This window comes from Benincasa hispida, chromosome 7 (assembly GCF_009727055.1).
Source record: "Benincasa hispida cultivar B227 chromosome 7, ASM972705v1, whole genome shotgun sequence".
Taxonomy (NCBI): Eukaryota; Viridiplantae; Streptophyta; class Magnoliopsida; order Cucurbitales; family Cucurbitaceae; genus Benincasa; species Benincasa hispida.
Genome location: NC_052355.1, coordinates 41,672,083 through 41,684,086, shown reverse-complemented (window position 1 = coordinate 41,684,086; position 12,004 = coordinate 41,672,083). Strand labels below are relative to the sequence as shown.

Genomic DNA, 12,004 nt, shown 5'->3' with positions numbered 1-12,004 from the left:
ATCGCACCTGACTGGACAAAGCCATTCGAGCTAATATCTGATGCCAGCGGTTATGCGATGGGAGCAGTGTTGGTGCCTGTCTCTTATACACATCTAGATGTGTATAAGAGACAGCGCTAGTGGTTATGCCATGGGGGCAGTGCAACACAAAAGAAAAAAACAATGCTACACCCTATCGCATATGCGAGTAGCTGTCTCTTATACACATCTAGATGTGTATAAGAGACAGGTGTTAACACAAAAGGAAAAAACAATGCTACACCCTATCGCATATGCGAGTAGAACATTGAACTCCGCTCAAGCAAACTACACTACCACAGAAAAGGAGCTTCTTGCGGTGATCTTTGCGCTTTAAAAATTCAGAGCTTATTTGCTGGGATCCAAGGTTATAGTTCACACCGACCACTCGACAATAAAATATTTAATGACAAAAAAAGATGCAAAGCCGAGGCTAATTCGATGGGTGCTCCTCCTCGAAGAATTCAACAAGGAAATAATTGACCACAAAGAGATGGAGCACCAAGTTGTTGACCACCTATCGAGATTAGAGAATCCGAAAGTAGACCGCATTAAGTCGGAGATGAACGCATCCTTTCCAGATGAGCAGCTGTTCAACTTGAAGAATTACCATGGTACACAGATGTTGTCAATTACTTGGTCTGTGAGCAATTTCTGGAGAATTACACAGCCCACCAAAAGAGGCGGCTTATGCATGAATGTAAATCCTACTATTCTGATGAGCTGAATCTTTACAAGAGGGGGTCAGACCAGATCTTGCGACTCTGTGTGCCAGAAACTCCTTAAGAGTGCATACTTTCCGATTGCCATGACTCAGCCTATGGCGGACATTTCGGAGGTCAACGCACAGCAGCAAAAGCATTACAAAGCGGGTACTATTGGCCGACTCTATTCAAGGATGCACGAGACTATTCTATGAAATGCGATAAGTGTCAACGCACGGGAAACATTTCATGGAAGAATGCAATGCTGATGAATATTATATTGGAATTGGAACTCTTCGACGTGTGGGGTATAGACTTCATGGGACCATTTCAACCATCAAATGGTCACAAGTACATTCTGTTGGCCGTCAATTATGTCTTCAAGTGGATTGAAGCGGTATCATGTGTCGCAAATGATGTGGCGACAGTCTCCAGATTCTTGCGAAGAAACATCTTCACTCGTTTTGGCACTCTACGTGCCATAATAAGTGATGAAGGCTCCCACATTGTCAATGGCATCATCAACAAACTGCTACTCCAGTACAATGTCCATCATAAGGTCGCCACCACATATCATCTTTAGACAAACAACCAAGCCAAGGTGTTTAATAGGGAAATCAAGCTGATTCTAGAAAAAGTGGCGAATCCCTCACGCAAGGATTGGGCCATGAAGCTTGACGATAACTTGCGGGCATATAGAACTGCCTATAAAACACCTATAGGCATGTCCCCGTATGTGTTTGAGAAGGCATGTCATTTACCGCTGGAATTGGAGCACAAGGCGCTGTGGGCAGTGAAGAAGCTCAATTTTGATTAGAAAACCGAAGGGCAGGAGAGAAAACTTCAGTTGCTCGAGCTAGAAGAATGGAGACTTCAAGCATATGAGAATGCCAAGATCTACAAGGAACGTGCAAAACGTTGGCATGACAAGAGACTATGTGAAAAGAATCTCCGGATTGGTCAAAAGATCTTGCTATTCCACTCTAGGCTACGACTCTTTTCGGAAAAATTAAAGTCACGCTGGTCCGGACCATTTATAATTAAATAAGTATTCCCGCACGATGCGGTCGAATTAACTAATGAAGAAGGGATTAGCGCATTCAAGGTCAATGGGTGATGATGGGTAGAAATGCATGTCATTATAGGCCTTTTATTTAGAATTATTAGGGCTGTTAAGTAGAATATGCGACGATTATGTTAGGAATTCATGAGAAAAAGAGTTTGCGTCGATTGGCATTAAGAATCTTAGCTAACCCACTATTATGCATTATTATGCATACAATTGTATATTTTTGTAGCAACTGCAGAAATCAATCGCATATGCGGGAGCCAGGCTATCGCGGAGACAATCACATGCGCGATCACATACGCTCGATGCATGGATATTGCATCCATCTACCGCATGCGTCCATTGCATGGATGTTGCGGCCATCAAATGAATGCGTCCATCACATAGAAGTTGCGGCCGTTAAGCGAATGCGGTCATCGAAGAGAGATTGCGGCTACATAATGATGACATAATAGAAGGGCAAAATGAACGCTGTTAGCAGCAGAGATTTAGAAAAGATAATGATGACCACCGTAAGGTTGGTGGAATGCAACATGAACGTATACCTCGGAAGTATCAAAAGATGATGTTGATATTTCACCTACCACGTCGTTAGCAGCAGAAATTCAGAAAAGAACCATTGCGCCACGAGTGTCAGATTCAGAGCAGGTTCATAAATGTTGTCGGCTATCAAGCTCTATAAATAGAAGCCATTGAGCAGAATTTCAAATCATCCAAGTTTCTGCTTTTGGGTAGATCCTTGTGATCCAGATGAAGGCGTGAGAAGATAGCTTGAGAATTCTTCATCTCCTTCATCCATTCCGAGTGATGACCGAAGCCTTCGTTGGAGTTAGAGCTCGAGAGAGTCTACTCCACCGCCCATCCATGGCATCATCGGCAGCCTTGACACACATCTGCTGGAAGTAAGACATTGCTTCCAGCTGGTCCTTCCATTTCTCTTCTTTCCTTGTATTGTATTACATTTTGGCTTAAGGAATTAATACATTTTGTGATCAATACATTTCTATATTTTCCTTCGACTCGATCTCCATCTTCATTTACTTAGCATCCTTAACTTTCGTTGCATCACTTAATGAGACTGTTAGAGTATCGCATACTTAATCATGCGGCATAGGAATATGAAGCATGTAGCCAACCACCGGGAGGTGTGCGTTGTTTGAGTCTTGTGAGAAAATCTTATTTGCTTAGTGTGTAGCTATAGTAACGCTTGTCTATAGGCGGACGTAATGCTTTTCTATGAGTAGAATCAGCAGTAACTAACTGCCAGGAAGGTAAGTGGTTGGTCGCATTAAGCAATGTAAGCAAGTGTTCACTAGAGATAGGAATAATCTTATGTCAGCCATGTTTATGCGATTACCTTGTCTTATGAGCACATCATTCATCATTTAGGCATACTTAGGAGAGTAGTCTAAAAACCAAATCTAAGACTCGAGAGAGCGGATTGGATCGCATAAGCAAGAATAGGAAACTTAGAGATAAGCTTCATTTGCTATTACATAGCGTATGCACCCTACGGATAAGATATTGCATGCGTCCAGAAGTAGGATACGGTGGTATGCGGTCATCTTGTTTATGTGTGGGAGGACATGAGTAACAATAGAGACTTAGAAATAAGGCCTCTCGACACTCATATATATCGCATGCGTCCTAGAATTAGGCACAAGTGTGCATAGCATAATCGCATAGTTTGCACTGGTTAGGGTTGCCCTTGCGGTCAAGCTTAGTGTTGCAGTGAAGACATCCTCGCCTTTTCATCTATTTTTCCGTGCATTTTACTACGCGTTAACAGTTGCCGTGTGTCAACCTCTCATTCATATTCCCACTGCTTTGTCTGTTAGTTGGAAGTAGGAGTAGTTTATAGCTTATTACCTTCATGATTCTTTTATTCATTCACCGCAAACACATCACCACATAACATTTAGCTACAAGTCTCTAAGTTCGACCTCGGATCATCCGAGAAATGGGCGTTCTCGTTATACTGTGCGAGAGCGCAAGAAAACTTGTGATAGGAACACATGGTCATTGCATATGAGATCAATGCATACATTCCATTCCAACGCATGACCACCGAAACGAGTAAAGTTTAGGAAGAGATCAGGATAGAAATTAGAAATATTTTAGAAAGAGATCTGGATAGAAATTAAGAAGGCATTCATTCATGAAATTTGCATAAGGCACCTTGCGAAATCTAGGTAGGGTAAAAGCGGTTGACTTTTTAAGAAAATCTTTAGTTTATACCTGAGGACATGCATTGTTTCAAATTTGGGGGTGTGATAACGGGTAGAAATACACGTTATTATAACTCAAATAAGTAAAAAAAATGAAAGAATACGACGGTAAAAATAAGCAATATCATGTCCAAAAGTGCTAAACTGAAAAAATTGCAATCGCATGCGCCCATCGCATAAAAGCAGTTAATTTACTTATATTGTGTAGGAAAAATGCATTGGCGCAAAATAAAATTGCGATCCAAGGAATTAGGCGTCCGCACGCTTGAAAGATTGCAATCTCAAAGTCATGCAATCGTATGCGATCGTAAGAAGCTTCTTAAAGAGGTGGCCACATAAAGACTGCGCATCAAGGTGACAGCATAATAAATAATGATGGGATGAAAAGTTGATGACGGTCGAATCCGAATTTAGTTGACAATCCGTTAAAGCCACACTATAGCAAGTACACTCAACTTTCAGTGACAATTAATCGGCTCATCAAAGCAGGAGATTTAATGACCGCCCATCATTGCAATCATTAGAGAGAAAGGCTACTTCACCTTGAGCTCTATAAATACCGAAGGCCACCATTGTAAAAGGGTTAACAAATCATATAATTCATAGAACATATACAAGTTAGAGAATCGTTAGTCCGTTCACGTACATAATCATACTTAGATTTAGAGGACGGAGACGAGCTAGGAGACGAAGAAGCCGAGAGATCATTCCCGGACAGATCGAGAGACTTCCGGAAAGCGCTACAAAAGGGAGAGAGGGCCAACACTTACGAGAGCATGAATATTCATCTGGATAGAGTTGGAGTGAAAAAGACAGTATAAGGCCACGGGAAGCAAGACATTGCTCACCGGGCTTCTTATCTCTAAATTCCATTTGTTATTTTATATTCCACACTTTAATTTATAGAAAATGGAAATCTGATTTCAATCTATGTTCAATCTCTCCATACTTCACATGAGTAGCTAAATTTCTGAATGGGTTCAAAAGTACTTAGCTAGCATGACCTAAGATTTACATTTTATGCGATCATCTTATCTTATGTTTGCATCATTCACCCTTTAGAGATACTTGAGAGAGTAGTCTAAAGATAGAATCTAGACTTGAGAGAGTCAGATTAAAATCTAGGCTTGAGAGAGTTAGATTAGAACTGCATAAGCAAGAAATAGAAAATTAGACATAAGTTCTATCGCTACTTACACATTGCATGCACCCTAGAAATAGGATATGATTGTATGCGGTCACCTTGTTTTATGTGTGCAACATTCATCATCGCATAGGCAAGAATAGAGGCTTAGACATAAGTCCTATCGACTTTTTCGTATACATCGCATGCATCCTAGAAATTTGAATTATGGCATTTACATTGAGAGTTGACATGCTGTTGTTTGTGTGTAGCATGATCGCATAACAATTACGTAATCTTAGGAAGTGTTAGCTAAACTTGTTCTCAACTCGTTCATCGCATACTCATTATAACTCTTGATTTCATCATCTCTTCGTTCGAACTCCATCGCATAGGAAATATTCTTAATCAAAACACCATCCAATTTATTTGTTTTCACCACTGGAAGAAAATCAAAGTAACTATCGCATATTTACTCAGTAGTCCCTGTGTTTGACCTTGGACTTACCAGGAAACTTAATGAGGCTTATACTTACATGTTCTCCGCATAAAATACCACCACAAACTCACATCATAATCACATCACAATTAACAATGCATCAGTTCCCAGGTAGAGGTGTTACGTTTCCGTCAACTTAAGAACCCCAGCCTAGCCAAAACCCGCCTTAGATAAAAGGTCCCCTATAGATAGTTTTACAACAAATTTAATCTTTTATTCAACCAATTTAATCCTATTAAACCGATTTTAAAAGATTAATCTAGATTACTAAACTCTTTAGAACCACTTGAACTTAGGTCTATCTCAATTCAATTTTAAAATCCTTTTAAAAAACTTGAGTTCACCCTAAGTCCGCATGCAACTTTGAATTATTAATGTTAGGCACTAGAAGAAATTCGGGCTTTAATGTCGATTGGAAAAAGTGAAATTGGATGTATAATGTTGGTTTTTTTAAAAAAAAAAAAAAATAGATCTTTAATGTCAGTTTTAAACCGACATTGAAGATGGACTTTAATGGCAGTTTAAACCGACATTGAAGATGGACTTTAATGCCAGTTTAAACCGACATTAAAGGTGTAATGTTTTTTTTTTCTTATTTTATTAAATAATATATCCCTAATTTATCGCGTCCTTCTCGATTATCATTCTTCGCCCCAAACCCTATGTCACGCCGTTCACCACCCCTTTCTTTAGCATCGCCCAAACCCTATGTCGCGCCGTTCACCACCCCTTTTTTCAGCATAGCCCAAACCCTATCTCGATTATAATTCTTCAGCATCTCCTTTCTTTTCAAGTTTTGATTTGTGCCGAACATAAGAGATTGATACCAAATACTGCAATGTCCCTGTGAAGGTATAAGATCGTTTCATTTTATTGTCTATGTCACTTTTACATCATTTTTCCTTGTTCATAATTCCTATCTTAAACCTTTGTTTATACTTATTTGTAGACAATTAAATTGAGTCACCAAGATTTTCTAGGAGAAGCTCAGGAGCTGTTTGAAAGTTGTGGTTCAAAGATACTTTTTGTTTATAAAAACTCTTTTACATACGTTCTATTTATAATTTTTGGCATGGCAGATACTAACCAAACATAGTCGAAGTTTAACTATATGTCTGAAAAATGGGCATGGAGGTTCAAGAAACTTTGGGTCTCTCACTGTTCGAGCAGAGAAAACAGTTGCTTTGAGAAGTGTCGTTGAAATAGCACTGCATTGTTCTCATCTTGACAATAAAGACGTTTTTTCTAAAAGCGTATGTTTCAAATGTTTTTTTCTTTTTCAAAGTCTAACATAGTGAAATTGATTTATGAAAGGCAAGTTGAGAATTAAACATGAACTTATTCTTGAGTTTTTTAGAAGCACATTTAACTATGTAACCAAAACACCGCAGTGTTGTTTAGTGATTAAAAGCACTTTCAAACTAATGTTAAATTCACTATTGTTGTTTCCATTGAAAGCCTTTGATTTTTTTGCTCTTTGTTTAATTGTTTATTTTAGGATCCTTTCCTAAGAATATCTAGAGTTGTTGAAACTAGAGGCTCAATTCCAATTTGTAAAACTGAAGTGGTTAAAGACATCTTAATCCTATTTGGAGACCTTTATGCTTGATCATGCAGAAGTTTGGAAACAAGGCAAGCATATGGCCTTCTGAATCTTATTCTCATTAATAATATTTTATAGCCTCCTTTTTTTTTTCTAAAAAAATAATATTAATAATTTCTGTTTTCTCTTTAAATATAGGATAACCCATTGGTCATTGAGTACTTTGATTTCAATAGAAATGGCAGTTATGAATTAGTTGGGTGACTATTTTATAAATTCATCAATGTCTAGTCTTTACTTTTCCATTATAGAAAAAAATTATCAAAGTATACCTTAAACTAAAATGTGGGAAGGAATTTTATTAGTAGCTAGATGCGATTACTTTTGTAGGTAGGGTTTGAACATATCTATCTCTATGAGTAGATTTTGAGTATTATTTGTTGATTAGGTTTTGTATGATTCATTGCTTGGTTCATAAATTATGTTCTAGTTTAGTTTTGAAAAGGTCCGTTGTTCAAAGTTTAAGACTGATCTATTTTAATATTTTAAAATTGAAGGTAAAAACATTGACTTATTTAAGTAATCGAATAAAATTGAAATTGTCTTATAAATTGTTAAGTTGCGCTTTCTTCATGTGCATATTTCCATTTGTTTAGTAAGCTCCAAAAATCGATGGGTGATCTCGAAAAGCTTTACAGAGAAAAAAATGGTGCAAATTTTGTTATTCCATCTTCTTCTCATGGTGGCTATGAGAAGGTCGGATCTCTCACATTTCCAGAAATTATTAGTATCGATTTTTTCTTCTTCTTCTTCATATTGATATAATATAATTGTGTTCTTTAGGTTCTAAAAGGTCAGCTGTTTGTTGATCACTACGTTGAGAAAACACAATTCAGCTTTCTTGATTACATTTCCAGTGGATTTCAGCTTAATTTTATGGTCACTGTTGATTTTACAGGTACCTTCTATGAAATTTTTTTTAACACATTCTCTTTTTACTTCGGCCAATTCTGATGTCGAAATTAAAATTAATAAATTCTGAAGTTAATCGCCTTAATTAGTTATAGAATTTCTTATACTTGGATGTCCCTCTTTTGGGTTAATGAAGATGTTGCATTCATGTTTTATGTCTTCTCAGAGTTCGGTAGCAGATTTAGAAATTCGATGCTTTTAGTACCTAAAGTTGTGGGATTCATGGTTTAAGTGCTTTTTGCAGCTTCGAACGGAAATCCCTACAATCTAGGTTCATTGCATTACATTGACCGTAGTAGACGGTTGAATAGTTACCAATAGGTTAGCCACACCACTTCAACTATACTTCCAAATTATAAATTTAATAATTACTTCATTTAATTTAGAAAGTTTCAATACATTAATAACTTGTTCCTTGTTCTATGGGCGGGAAGTTTAAATCTCTATATTTGGTGATCTTTTATTTATTTTTTTTTTTTTTGCTTTTGCTGTAGTAGGAGATAAAGATAATAAATATAATTGAAAAACTACTTGAATTTATGGCAGGCCATAATGGAAGTAGGGGAGGTAATTTAATTTTACGATACTGATCGGCGCTTTCCAGCTTGGGGGTTCGGGGCAAGAACATCAGATGGCAACGTTTCACATTGTTTCAACCTGAGTACAGCTCCAACTCAACCTGAGGTTCTTACAATTCTATTTGTGCTTTTATTTTCAATATTGTAACCTTTAACTCTTTTAAGCTTTATGTTCGTCTTTTTGCTTATTATTTCCCATTCATTTGAATTGAACATCAATTTAATTAATAGGTGGAAGGAGTGGAAGGCATAATGGCAACATATGGAAATGCTCTTCACAATGTTTCATTGGCCATACCTACTTTATTTGGCCAAGTGATCAAATAAGGCTGCTGAAATTGCTGCCCATTCTCTCTTGGGCACAAGAGAAATAATGTTATAACATTGTAATTGGGTCATGTTTCATGTTTATGCTGAAATCCTGTACTAATTTCAGCCATTGCAAGTCTTATGGTAACGCCTCAACTTATGATTATCTAGGTTGCAACTTCACTAAACTCTATTGAGTGTTTTCTCCCGCAATTTGGCTCTTCTGTTTTCTCTTGGCATGGAAACAAAAGTACATTCGAGCAGCAACAGTTAGCTGGCAAAAATTGCAGAGTTTCTAAGGGTAAGGTCTCAAACATTTTATCCATTTATATCTATATCTATCTATCTATCTATCTATCTATATTTATATATATTTGAATGGATACAATCTTCCGTTGCATGTGTTACAGTTACGCCCAAACCTTTATTGTTTGTGATCCTTTGAACAACAGTAGTCAGACAAAGATGCCTATAACCAGACACTACTGAAGCTGGGGGGTCTGTTCAAGAAGAATTATGAAGGGATCCATACTTACCAAGTGAAGAGGGACAGTAAACTCATAATGTTTGTAAAATCATAATCTTTATATTACTTAATTTGTGTTTTCAAGGCCTGAATTATTGTACGCCTTTTAAATTATAATTCTATAGTAGAATTTGCAGATTAAATGTAATAGATTTACAATCCATACATGAAATATGTCATAGCCATAGCGTTCGAGGATGATGTGTCATGTTATACTTTTTTACCGAAAAAATGGATTTGGCAAGGGAACTTTAAAAAACGGACAATAATTGATAAAACGGATAGATTCAGGCTTCAATGTTGGTTAAGAATTTTTTTTTTTTTAAAAAAAAAGGCTTTAATGTCGGTTGCAACCGATAGGATTTAATCACTAAAGTTCTTTAATGTCGGTTGTAAACGACATTGAAGGCTGTGTTATTGGTGTTATTGAAGCCCTTTAGTGTCAGTTTAAAACCGACTTAAAGGGCTTTAATAACACTATCTTTAATGTCGGTTGCCTTTAATGTCGGTTTAATAGCCCGAATTTCTTCTAGTGAGATCTAATTTTCTTTATAACACTTATAAACGGAAACAACCACAATGCTAAGCTAACACATACAAGACACTTATAACTAGCCTAAGTGTCATGCCCAATGCATTGTCCATTCATTGCTACTTCTTTTATATTAGACTTATATAAAACAGCAACGAAACAAGCAAAACATGCTTCCATTCACTCTTAGACTATAACACTTATAATAAAAGGATGATGCATGATAATGCTCAATGCATGCAAAATATAACTCTTATATTTCATGATGCATGTGCATGCTTTCAAGTAATTTCTTCATGCTCGATTATAATATTTATAATACATGATGCATGAGTAATTGCACAACCTAAGGTGGGTTTTTAACTACATGACAAACACTTTATAAGTACCATACATCACATGTATGAGCAATAAATGTTGATGAACCGGGTAAAATTGCCTTAAAAACACAAAAGGAAAGCTAACTACTACAAAGATAAGGAGTGTTCAGTTCAAACAGGCGAAACGGATCTTGAACCACTCGGGCAAAGCATCGCTTCTCCAACCAACCATCGTGTATCTTAACTAAGCGATGAAGCCTGAAGTCACGATCGTTTATCGCACTCCACACAACACCCGCCTTCCGTGATCGTCTAAGCGACTACGATGTCGCAAAGCACCATCGCCTAAGCGATCGCTTAGTTAGCATCTCCGTATCACATACGTGTGACCGCATAGATAGTACCGAAGCAATGAAGCTTGCTAACTACACGATCGTCTAGCGCGCGTCTTCTACTAAATGACGAGCATCACATGCTCCCATTACGATTGTCTACCTCCAGCACCTATGCGATTGGGTAACCAATGCTACGCGATATGGTAAACGGTTTACCCCATCGCTTAGCATTAGCTAAACGATCGATTAGAAAATACTACACGATCGTCTAGAAAAAAAATATCTAAACGATCGCTTAGTTAAATCCCAACGATCATTTACCTGAGGCTACACGATCCGACCAACGCTTGGTCTTCTTCTTCGTTGAGAACTGCATCGCCATGCGTCGAAGCTTCAACACGAACGACTTGACGAACTCGTACTTTTCGAATTACAGACTCGATTGCTATGTTAATTTCGCCCAAAAACAAAAGGGCCCTTACAATTAACAATGTGTAATGCCGAAAGCTTTAACCAAAAGACAATTTAAACCGAAACGTTCATCATATTCATCCACGAACGCAGAAAATGGTTAACTACAAATGAAAAACCCACCATGACTGAAAAATGCGTTCAATTCAGATTTGTAATTGGAATATCAAAGAACTTGTCTCTGATACCAATTGAAGGAAATTGAATCTGAGATTAACAATGGAAGAACGATAATTCCAAATTACAATCAAAATGAACATAGATTTACAGTCGACTTCAAACAAGCGGTTATACGATTCAAATGCAGAAATTACAGCATGAACAAATCAAATGAACAAGAGAGAAACTCTACGAACATTTGAAGCCTCGTTTCCACGCTCCATTGCACGACCACTCAAACAACCACAACCACAAACGCTCGATCTACACTGCCGCAACACAGCAACGAACACAGCACGAACATTTCGCGCTCGTCCTCAACGATCTCCTCGGTCCCGAACTCCTCCGCAACAGCACGAACGACCTCCAGAAAACCTTGACGGTGTCGAGTTGAGTCTGACACCACCAACAAGGCTACCTTGGTATTCTCGGTGTGAGAATCCAGAGGGTGGGCTTTTTTCGAACTTGGTATGAGGCAGACAGAGGAGGAAATACCGATCATGTACACGACTGGGCAAGTGGGAGATGGCGGAGACCTATCGTATAGGTCGATGCCCAATCGCTTAGATAAAGCTAAGCGATCGTCTAACGAAAGCTATGTGATCGTTTAACTCATCG

General features: G+C 37.8%; 1 pseudogene; it reads left to right on the top strand.

Annotated features, from left to right (window-relative positions):
• The first annotated feature begins 424 nt into the window (after positions 1-424).
• Positions 425-9,116, top strand: LOC120081094 (annotated as a pseudogene).
• The last annotated feature ends 2,888 nt before the right edge of the window (positions 9,117-12,004 follow it).